At 45.8% G+C, this 11,992-nt stretch overlaps 1 non-coding gene across 1 annotated transcript; it reads left to right on the top strand.

Moving 5' to 3' along the window:
* Positions 1 to 9,901: 9,901 nt before the first annotated feature.
* On the top strand, positions 9,902 to 10,008 carry LOC129543031 (U6 spliceosomal RNA). The gene has a single exon (XR_008683216.2). It is a non-coding gene; the product is annotated as a U6 spliceosomal RNA (small nuclear RNA).
* The last annotated feature ends 1,984 nt before the right edge of the window (positions 10,009 to 11,992 follow it).

Here is an 11,992-nt window from a genome sequence, read left to right as displayed (position 1 = left end):
TCTAGGCGCTCTGGGGTTTCCCAGGAGGCACTGAACAGAAAGTGAAAGTGTTAGTGGCTCAGTGGTGTCCTGACTCTTTTGAGACCCCATGGACTGTAGCCTGCCAGGCTCCTCTGTCCATGGAAATCCCAGGAAAGAATACTGGTACCCATGCCCTCCTCCAGGAGATCTTCCTGACATGGGGATAGAACCCAGGTCTCCTGCATTGCAGGTGAAATCTTTACCATCTGAGCCACCAGGGCTGCTAGTGGAAAAGAACCCACTGCCAATTCAGGAGATCCAAGAGATGATCCCTGGGTCTGGAGAAGGAAATGGCAACCCACTCCAGTATTCTTGCCTGGAGAATCCCATGGATAGAGGAGCCAGGCGGGCTACAGTCCATGGGGTCTCAAAGAGCCAAACATGACCGAGTGACTGAGCACAAATGCTCAAGCTCTCCTGGCAGGGACCACTGTGTTCTAACAGCTGTTCTGTCTTTCTTCAAGTTATAGACTCATTAAAGACCGAGGCAGTGTGTTTTTTTTTTTCCTTTTACCTATAATCTCAGAGCCCTGGCACACAGTAGGTGTGCAATGACGTTTTCTTGATTTAATGACTATCAGTATCAACGTATCAAGTGCCATCTATTTCATATCACTACGTGGGATGTTATGGACTGAATGTTTGGGTCCCCTCCAAAACTCGTATGTTGAAGTCTGAACCCCCAGAGGGGCTGTATTTGGACATGGGTCCCTTAAGGAAATGCATGAGTGTGTGCTAAGTCGCTCAGTCGTCTCCAACTCTCTGCGACCCCCAAGGACTGTAGCCTGCCAGGCTCCTCTGTCCATCGGATTTTCCAGGCAAGAATACTGGAGTGGGTTGCCATTTCCTCCTTCAGGAGATCTTCCTGACTCAGGGATCAAGCCTGTGTCCCAGTGCTGGGGGCCTGGGTTTGATCCCTGGTCAGCAAACTAGATCCTACATGCCACAGCTAAGCCCTGGTATGGTCAAATAATTTTTTTTAAAAAAAACTCAAGTAACACTAAATTCAACACTATACTTTACAAACAGCATGTGCAGATTGAGCCTATTCCTGTTACAGTCACTCTATCTGTGTAGCTCTCTCCCCATTCTTCTATCTGTATTTGTTATAATGAAGTTCACCAACTGTGGATATTTGTACTATTTCTGTGATCATAAAATCAGGATGATTTGAACTTAGGAAAAAAAAGAAGAGACACCAAGAGATCGCTTTTTCTCTCCCTCCCTCCATCCCCCTCGCTTTTTTCCCCTGCAAAGTCGCCCAGGAAAGACCATGTGAGCACACACTGAAAAGGCAACCCAAAGGGAGCTCTCAGCAGACATCCACACTGTCAACACTGAGTCTCAAGCTTCTAGTCTCCAGAGTGGCGAGAAAACAAATTCCTGTTGTCGAAGCCACCAGCCCACGGTATTTTGTTACGGCAGCCCCAGCGCGATAACACAGGGGACGTACCCAGTTCATAAAACCAGGCTGTGACCAGTGATGGGTGTGGTCACACAGGCACCCTCCTGAGGCTTTCTATTCCAAAACAGTTCCAGTAATACTTCCCATCCCATTTTAAGAACATAAGTGTTCAACATGACAAGATTGACAAACCTATTTTTCTATCATTCTGCTTTACTTCTGCGGAGAAGTATATTAGAATAGTAACTTCTGGGACTAGGAATGGTTACATGAGTATGTGGTTCAGTTTCGAATGTATGACTAATATTTTTTGCAGCTAAGTAGCATTTTCTGTTTTCCAATGACACTTTAAAGCCCATTTATGTTACCTGAGAATGTATAATTAATTCCTTCTGTGGAAATGCCGTTGTTTTCTCCACTGAGCTGGTGATTCTTCATTGTCCCACTCAAATCCTACCACTCCCCTCCCACCCCTGGCCACGCTTGTCAGCCCGTTCCCTGCCTCAAAGCCTGACTCTACAAGCTGCAGCCCCCAGGCCTCGCTGTTCTCAGCTCCTCTTTCTTCGCTCTTGGCCAAAGGGAAGCACTATCACAGTGTGAAGGGAGGAGTGCGAAGGGTGGGGAGAGAGGGGTGTGGGCCTTCTCCCTCCCTCTCTGCCAGAGCCTGGTCTCCACCGTGGGTGCCTTCCTCTGTCATACAGCACCCACGATGGGTGGCCCCTCTCCTGTGACCACAGCTCTGGATGGCTTTGAGGAATAGCACACTCTTTTGTTTCTCCAGGCCCAAGGATGACAGAGGCTTCTGCTGCTAATTGTTCCCAGTGGCTTCTCCATCTCGTCTTGATTCTCTTTACCTTGCCCACAGTGTGAGTTAAGGGTTGAGTTGTAACCCCTGCCCCCCATTCCTATGTGAAGTTCTAACTCCCAAGACCTCAGAGTGTGACTGTCTTAGGAGAGTGTCTTCAAAAAGGTAATTAAAGTTAAACAAAGTCATACAGGTGGACCCTAATCCAATCTGACTTATGTCCATATAATAAGAGGCCCAGGTGGCACTAGTGGTAAAGAACCCGCCTGTCAATGCGGGAGACATAAGAGAGGTGGGTTCAATCCCTGGGTCTGGAAGATCACCTTGGAGGAGGGCATGGCAACCCACTCCAGTATTCTTACCTGGAGAATCCCGTGGACAGAGGAGTCTTGCGGGCTACAGTCCATGGGGTGGCAAAGAGTCGGACACGACTGAGCAACTTAGCATATGCTCAGTAAGGGAAGATTAGGACATTGACATGCAGAGAAGGAAGACAGTCTGTGGGGAAGGCAGCCATCTGCAACCAAGGAGAGAGGCCTCAGAAGAAACCAACCCTGCCCACATCTTAATCTCGGACTTCCCAGCCTCCAGAAAATAAATGTCTGTTGTTTTTAAGCCACTCATCAATGATGATGGTGGTTCAGTCACTCAGTCGTGTCCAACTCTTTGTGACCCTGTGGGCTATAGCCCACCAGGCTCCTCTGTCCGTGTGATTTCCCAGGCAAGAATACTGGAGTGGGTTGCCATTTCCTTCTCCAGGGCATCTTCCCAACCCAGGGATCAAACCCAAGTCTCCTGCATTGCATGCTGTTTCTTTACCTCTGAGATGTCAGGGAAGCCCACTTATCAATGGTACTTTTGTTACAGCAGCCCCAGAAAACTATGACACCACGGTCAATCGTCCCATCACTAAACCGCTTGTGGAGCCTTGGGGATGTGCTGGTTATATCCTTCTTGGACCTGGTATCACACAGCCAGGTCCCTTTATCATATGTCCCTTTATCCACTTCACGGTATCTATCATCACGTTCCTAAGTGTATAAATGTGTCAACGTTTGTGCTGTGAATACCTGTTCCTGAAATACTTCAGGACTTGCTTTCACAATAAGGTTCCTAAGCCGTTTCTAAGCAAGGAGCCGAGTGATATCCAAATCTCTGTGTAGAGCATCTTGTTGTTTTTGGAAAAATCTTTTCACGTTTTTTACATCAGCTGCTCCTGGAAGGCCTGGGGTGATGACTGAAGTCCAGAGAGTCTCTGGAGATGCTGTGTGAGAGTTTTTCTTGCTGATTCAGTGGCTGGGAGGCCCAGTGGCTGGTGAGGAAGCCAAGCAAGGTTAGCTGGAATGTTTAGGGAGTCCCTGGGTTCTGCATTTAAGGCGATCTAGGGAGGTGAAAGCAATGGCAATCCACTCCAGTACTCCTGCCCAGAAAATCCCATGGACAGAGGAGCCTGGTAGGTTAGAGTCCATGGGATCACAAAGAGTCCAACACGACTGAGTGGCTTCACTTTCACTTTCTTGCTTTGGAGAAGGAAATGGCAACCCACTCCAGTGTTCTTGCCTGGAGAATCCCAGGGATGGCGGAGCCTGGTGGGCTGCTGTCTATGGGGTCGCACAGAGTCGGACACGACTGAAGCAGCAGCAGCAGCAGCAGAAGGAAGGTGAAAAGATACCATTGGAGTGAGAGTTGTTAGAACAGCAGAAAAAGCTACCTAATTCAACTTATTTAAGGAATATAAAGGGCTTCCCTAGTAGCTCAGTGGTAAAGGATCCACCTGCCAAGCAGGAGATGTGGGTTTAATTCCTGGGTTGGGAAGATCCTGGGAGAAAGGAATGGCAACCCACTCCAGTATTGTTGCCTGGAGAATTCCATGGACAGAGGAGCCTGGTGGGCTACAGTCCACAGAGTTGCAAAAGAGTCGGACACAACCTAGTTACTAAACAACAACAAAGTAGTATAAAGCAATTTTATAAAACCATAGGGCTGGATGGGATTTATTGAGACATCCCAGTTTTACCACCTTTCCCCTCACACAATCCCTCAAGTATTGAGTTACTCCTAATAAGTACATTTCTTTGTCTCCAAAGCACTTTCACAACCATATTTCATTTGAGCCTCAAGGAAATCCTGTGAGGTAGATAGAGCATTAAAGTCTCCATTTCACAAATCAATGAAACTGAAGGGCAGGTAGTTGAAATGCCAGGTTTCAAGGAGCTAAAAGGTGTTAGAGCTGGGCCTGGAGACTCGTGCCCCTGAGACCAGGTGGGTATTGATAGAGTTCCCATCGCTTACATCCCTGCTCATCCGAGCATGCACACAAAAGACTGACGTCACAGGTGGACATTCTATCCAAACTCACAGTGAGGAAGGGCTTCTCAGCATCTGTCCGTGAGCAGAAAAGGCAGAGGAAGGGAGAGAGCAAGAGAGAGACATAGCATGAGCTGAGTTTACAGGGAGCCGGAGGGGGCACATGCACCCTTATCTCGGCCCCGACTGGGCAGAGCAACACAGGAGAGCAAGCAGAGGTACAGAGGCTAAGGCTCTCTGAACACGTTCCCCCTCCCGACTCCATATTCAGCTGGCATGTCCCAGGAGTCGGGTCACCTGTTACCTCCCTCTAATACTCTGATGAATACGTTTGCAACACACAGGGTTTCCATTAATCTGGGGAAGATCCTACTTTAGGCTTTCACTGAATCAGAAATTGCTTCAGCCATGACTGCTGTCTCCAGTGAACTGGATCCCTCTTTCTCCACAGAGATGCCCCACACAGTCTGGTCTCGCCTGCTCCCTCCACCTGCCTGTCTCTCTCTTGTTTAAATTGGAGAATAATTGCCTTACAGTGTTGTGGTGCTCTCTGCCATACATCAGTGTTAATCACTCATAATGATGCATATGTATCTCTCTCTATATATATCTCCCTTCCCTCTGGAGCCTCCCTCCCCTGCATCCCAACCTTCCAGGTCATCACAGAGCTCCAGATTGGGCTCCCTGTGCTATATAGCCGCCTCCCACAAGTTATGAGCATACATGGAGCTTCTTTGGTGGTTCAAATAGTAAAGCATCTGCCTGCAATGCAGGAGACTCAGGCTTGATCCCTGGATTGGGAAGATCTCCTGGAGAAGGGAATGGCAACCCACTCCAGTATTTTGGCCTGGGAAATCCCATGGACAGTGGAGCCTGGTGGTCTCAAAGAGTCAGACACATATGAGTGACTGAGAGCGAGTGAGTGTGTATACATCAATGCTGATTTCTCAGTGTGTCCCAGCCTCTCGTTCCCCCGCCGTGTGCACAAGTCCATCCCCTACATCTGCATCTCTATTTCTTCTCTGTAAATAAGTTCATCAGTACTGTTTCCCTAGATTCTGTAAATATGTGTGGTGTGTGCATGCTAAGTCACTTTGGTCGTGACTGTGGTCATACAGACCCCACAAACTGTAGCCTGCCATAATGCATATCATACATGCATTAATACACAATATTTCTTTTTCTCTTTCTGACATACTCACCTTTACTCCTTCCCTACATCTATCTGTGGAGGCTCACCTTCTCCAAGAAGCTTGAGTGTTTCAGCCCTCAGGGATTCTTGTCTCAGCTGCATTACTGAAGCCATTATCATCCATACCCCAAATTTAGCACTGAACACATGCTCTTCAGTACTAGTTCTCTGATGAGACATCAGCCCCTGGAGAATCAAGCTGGAATCCACCCTCTTGCATCTATGCTCCTGCGGTAGATCCATGCATGTTAGCTGTGACTTTTCTGGGAAAGAGTAGGCAAAACTAGGGTTAAACACAGCCAGTCGTTGGAACCCAAGAGGAAAGGGGGAAGGAGTGGGAATTAATTGTCTTCCTGTGTTGGAAGTTTTCGGTGTTGTTTCACGATCCGCGTACAGTCAGCATTTTCATGTTGCTCTAAGATTAGCACAAGGTAAGAGAACAACAGAAGACTTCCTCTGTGCTATTTTAGGAACACGGAAAATAAAATAATAACTTCCAAATGCAGGAACAGCCTAGCTTGCTGTGACACAAGAATGGGCTCGTAACACCTTGGCTGTAACAGTTTCAAATGGAATCCTATTACAGTGCAAAGTATATTTATCACTGTGTTGAGGAACCCTTTCTCCTAAGTTCCCCCAGGGGGAGAGCCATAGGCCCAGGCAGGGTCCTCTCAAGCTCTCCTTTCCACGCTGGCAGTTCCCGGGGCTCCCCCGCCCCACCACGTCTCTTCTTGGTAATTTTCACCACCTACCCAAACTGTCAAGTTTCCCACCCCTTCCTGAGGGGCTCTGGAAGCTGGTCTTTTTATGCTCACCTGTTGGACTGAACCTCACAGGCCTATAAAGCCTGCATTTGCCCAGCTTCGACCGAAGAAAGCCTGGATTGGGCAAGAGAGGGCTTCCCCAGCGGCTCAGCGGTAAAGAATCCACTAGCAATGCATGAGACACAGGAGATGGGGCTTTGATCCCTGTGCCAGGAAGATTCCCCTGGAGAAGGGAATGGCAAACCCACTCCATTGTTCCTGACCAAAGAATCCCATGAACAGAGGAGCCTGCCAGACTACAGCCCATAAGGTTGCAAAGAGTCAGACATGACTGAAGTGACTTGGCATGTACACATGCATCAAGCAACAGAGACATCAGTGGTTTGACAGATGGGGAGCTTACGTATCTGAAGCAAAGTCCTAGAGCGGCACCCCCACCCTGTGCAGCAGACACCTTCAGGACGTGGCAGCAGTCTTTTCTCCTGGTGGAGGGGGAGATTGCCAGTTACAGGGGAGTTGATGTCATATGGGCTCATCGATTACCAGAGAAACCAACAGAAGGGCACACCCTTCACTGCCCCTTTGATAAGAACAATCACTGGCCGAGGCCCAAAGCAAGTATGTAGGAAGGCCAGAGTCAGTGTAAGTGAAGCAGGCACTGGTCAGGCAGGGGATGGACAGAGAGCAAGAGAACAGCCATCTTGAGTGGGCTGGTCAGCCACCATCCTTCCTGGTTGTCCCTGAAAAAAAGCTTATAGACCCTCTTCATTTTAAGACTTTAATGCCCATCATGACAAGAGGAAAGACAAAATATGGGGAATTACATGTGTGTGTGTGTGTCCAGTGGCTAAGTTGTGTCTGACTCTTTGCAACCCTGTGGATTGTAGCCCGCCAGGCTCCTCTGTCCATGGAACTTTCCAGACAAGAATACTGGAGTGGGTTGTCATTTTCTCCTCCAGGGGAGCTTCCTGACCCAGGGATCAAACCTGTATCTACTGCCTGCATCTCCTGCATTGGTAGGTGGGTTTTTTTTTGTTTGTTTTGTTTGTTTGTTTGTTTTACCACTTGAGCCACCTGGGAAGCCTGGGGAAATATACAAAGGGTACAAATCTGACAGTCTTGAGTTTGATCCAGAGCATCTGATGATCTGGTTGAGATAACTAGAAATTTCTTTTATGTCAACATTGGATGTTGTAAGAAGATAGGGCAGTGGGTCCCTGGAGAAAGAGAATCAGGCATGACCTCTTTGACATAAGAGAACCCATTTTGGTCCAAGACATTTTGTGATCTAAGCCTGGCCAGAATGCTTGCCCTTAAACAGGTCTCAGTAATTAATGATCTTAAGGGAAGAAAGGACTGCAGGAACAAAGGGAAAACAGTCAAGAAAAATGGGTCTAGGACTCCACTGGTGGTCCAGTGGCTAAGACTCGAGCTCCCAATACCCTAAAGGGGTTGGGGTTCCATCCCTGGTCAGGGAACTATATCCCACATGCCACAACTAAGAGTTTGCATGCCCCAACTAAAGATCCTGCATGCTGTATGATGTGGCCATTTAAAAAAAAATTGATCCACATTAAAAATTATATACCTTAAAAATTTTTTTTAAATAGAGAAATAGAGGTGAGCAAAAAATAATCAACACAACAACAGGCCTGTTTTTGTTCTTCGTTTGTCTTTAGCTCTGGGGTAAAACCGTCAGTTGTGGGAGAAAGGCTAAGAAGAAAATTCAAGCCAGGGTTTTGAAATTTAAGTCCAAGATTATATGATGGCACCATTCAGCCTCCCAAGTAGGTGACATAAAGTTGGGATGTGCAGCCAAATGTGCACAGACATAGAATCCCTATGGTTGTTTGTTAGTAGGGACTATGAATTTACATTTCAAAGCATCCATGTCTGAAAAAAATTGGCTTCTGATGCAGTTTGTTGTAAAAAGGCAAACTATTTAATACAAAGGTTTGCACACGTGCACATATGTATAGACTACATACGCACACATATATATTTTTTAAAGACATTTTTGATGTGGACCATTTTTAAAGTTGTTTATTGAATTTGTTACAATATTGCTTCTGTTTTTTGTTTTGGTTTTTGAGCAGTGAGGAATGTGGGATCTTGGTCCCCCCCCAGTCAGGGATTGAACCTGCAGCCCCTGCATTGGAAGGCCCATTCTTAACCATGGCACCACCAGGGAAGTCCCTTTTGTTTAACTCTTAAGCAAAAACAGGAAGCCATTTGGCCCCAGTCTAAATATTCAGGGAAAGAAGCAAGTAGAATTACTCCGGTTGGAAATGCCACATTAATTTATTATGCATAGCATGATCAAACAAGAGGCCACAAATAGAAATGCAAAGATGCTAAGTCGTGGTCGTTCCTGAGAATTAATTTTGCCCCCAGGATTCTTAGAAATTGGGTCTTTACATCTTGGAGGTATCAGAGGCAGGAGAGGGCACACAGCACCAAATCCATGGCACAGAGTGCAACACAGAGCATCCTACCTGGGGGCGTGGAATCAGAAACCTAGCACTGAGAAAGGGTCATGCACAGACACAAGATTTATGGAGGCCATGCAGGGAAAGGAAATATATGGGTTACATGTCATACTGCTCTGGATGCAACCATTTTTCACACAGCAGAATCTGTGAGAGAAAAGACAAAGGAGAAAGACAAAGAAAAGTGGGGAGGGGCTTTCCCTGGTGGTCCAGTGGTTAAGAGTCTGCCTTCCAATGCAGGGGACGAGGGTTTGATCCCTGGTGGGGGAACTAAGATCCCACAAGCCACGAGGCAATTAAGTATGCAAGTTACAACTACTGAGCCCGGGAGCCACATCTAGAGAAAAGCCCGCGCCCCACAGTGAAAGACCCCACACGCTGCAATCAGGACCCGCCACAGCCAAAAAAATAATCCATTAAAAATATTTAAAAAGAAAAGTGGGGAAAGGAAAGGTAAAATAGAGAAAGAGAAGGTTGGAGCCTCCTCCTGGCCACCTGGCTGAGCCCTCAGCAGCAACTCGGCAGCCACTCAGCATTAGCACTCTCTCAGCATCCCTGCTGTCTCCATGGTGATTTAATGTGATTCTGATGGATGTGACTAGTACATGAACGCTTCCTGGAGCTGGGCACTGTTGTTGCTAGCTCTGTTTTCCAGATGAGAAAACAATGCTTCCGAGATTGTTAACAACTTGTCCCAAATCACTGAGTTGATAAAATTGTGGAATCAGGCATTGAACCTAGGCTGTTTCAGGCCCAAGCATGTGCTCTTGGTGAGCAAAGTAAAAAATAAGATGGTGTTTAATGGAGAACATGAGCATATATTGAGTCCTTAATATATACCTGGCATGTAATCCTCACAACAGTCCTGCAAGGGAGGTATCATTATTCCCATTTTATAGATGAAGAAACTGAGGCTCAGTGCTCACTGTGGCAGCACATACACTTAAACTGGAATGATACAAAGAAGATTAGCATGGCCCCTGCTCAAGGATGACATGCAAACTGGGGAAGCATTTCATGCAAACTGGGGAACATTTCATGTTTTTATGGCAGAAACCATCACAACATTGTAAAGCGATTTTCGATGCATGATACAGGATGCTCGGGGCCGGTGCACGGGGATGAACCAGAGGGATGGGGTGTGGAGGGAGGTGGTAGTAATTGATTCATGTCAATGTACGGTACAACCAATACAATAATGTAAGTAATTAGCCTCCAATTAAAATAAATACATTTTTAAAAAATAAAATTTAAAAGTATGAATAAAACGGGGACCATTTTTTTAAAACTTGAGGCTCAGAGAGGTTAAGTAACTTATCTAAAGTCACACTGCTTAGTGAAAGAGTCCCGGTCTGGGGCCCTGCACCTCCTCTCAGTGTCTGTTTTCTGTCTGAAATAAATCCTGCTTACTTACTACCATATTGTTGTTTTGCTGCTAAATTTTATTTATTTATTTGGCTGCTTCCGGTCTTCACTGTGGCATGTGGAATCTAGTTCCCTGACCAGGGATCAAACCCAGGCCCCCTACAATGGGACTACAGTGTCTTAGCCACTGGACCATCGGGGAAGTCCCCCATATGCTTTCTTATTCTTTCTTGCAAATGGAATTCTCAGGAATTTCATGGATTGAACTAAGTAATTAAAAATCTCTTCTTTAGATATTTTTAGTTCTGTTAATCCAAACCAAACACCTAGTGTATTTGTCAGAATTTGAAAGAAGTCTATTAAAGACAGCTTGCAAGGAAACCACTGTGTAAAATATGTTTTATAACTTCTTCTGTTTTAGTTAATTAGGCTTTCTAAAGTTTGAAGAAAAAAAAAGGAGACAGAAACCTGTTTTTAATGATTTAGAATTAAGATTCATGAATACACTGGATTCTTTTTTGGTATTAATGGAAAGCAGAGAGTAAATGTGGTGGGAAACTATGAGGGTCCAGAGATTCAGACTTTAGCCTGGAAGAGACATTAAAGAGGTATTTCAGGGACTTACCTGGTGGTCCAGTGGCTAAGACTCTGAGATCCCAATGCAGTGGGTGTGGGTTCGATCGCTGGTTAGGGAACTGGGTCCCACACGCCACAGGAAGATTGAAGATATGTGCTGCAACTAAGACCCGGTGCAGTGAAATAAATACTTAATAAATAAGATAAATATTTAAAAGAAACCTCAATTATTGAAAAAAAAAAAAAGATTAAATTCTAACTTATTTTAGAAATAGCTTGAGTGTCTGCTAGTCAACAGTAGAGCTAAGGCCAGAACCTGGGGTTTCCCAATTCTTAAACCATTGCTTTTTTCTTAGACATGAACCAAGAATCGCTTTAGAGAATATTCCTTTCTTCTCTCTCTCAATCCAGATGGGGGAATAAAAGTGAGAAAGCTTAAAGACTGTTAAAAAACAATTAGGATATTAAACATCAAGTTATCCTGGAAGGAGGTCAGGACGGTGACCACGGAGGCTGGAGTTGAGGGAGGAGCACCAGGCAAGCTAAGGTCTCATGAAGTGACTAGAGGAAGCGGGTGATCAGAAGCTTTCGCTACTTGTATTCAGCTGAACACTGTGAACAGAAAGCTTTTTTAAATCCTTGGCTAAATCAAAACCTGGAAAGTGAGGACTTCTAACCTTCAAGAAAAAAAGCTGAGCATGAGACAAAAAGATACTTGTTTTTATACTTAACTTAGTAGGGAAAAGGAAAGAAAAAAAAAAAAAGATGTCAACTCAGCCGGGTCCCAATTCCAGCCCTGGGAAGCCCAAAGCCCACCCGTCTTGGCTTTATTTTTAAGGATAAATTTTTTTCCCTTCCTTGGCCAAGTTCAGTGTGTAGGATCTTAGTTCCCTTACCAAGGATCAAACCTTTACCCCCTGGAAGCGTGAAGTCTTAACCACTGGACTGCCAGGGAAGTCCCGCCCTCCCCCCCCCTTGGTTTTTGTAAATAGTCCTGAAGGGCTTTCTTGGTTTCTAGACTACTGAGATCTTGCTTCCATGAGTAAATTGAGTACAATTTCCTAAAGA

The sequence above is a fragment of the Moschus berezovskii genome, chromosome 13 (assembly GCF_049115385.1).
Source record: "Moschus berezovskii isolate FMDL1 chromosome 13, NW_MosBer_1.0, whole genome shotgun sequence".
In the NCBI taxonomy this organism is placed as follows: Eukaryota; Metazoa; Chordata; class Mammalia; order Artiodactyla; family Moschidae; genus Moschus; species Moschus berezovskii.
The sequence above is the reverse complement of the archived record's forward strand: the minus strand, read 5'-3'. Positions and strand labels throughout refer to the sequence as shown.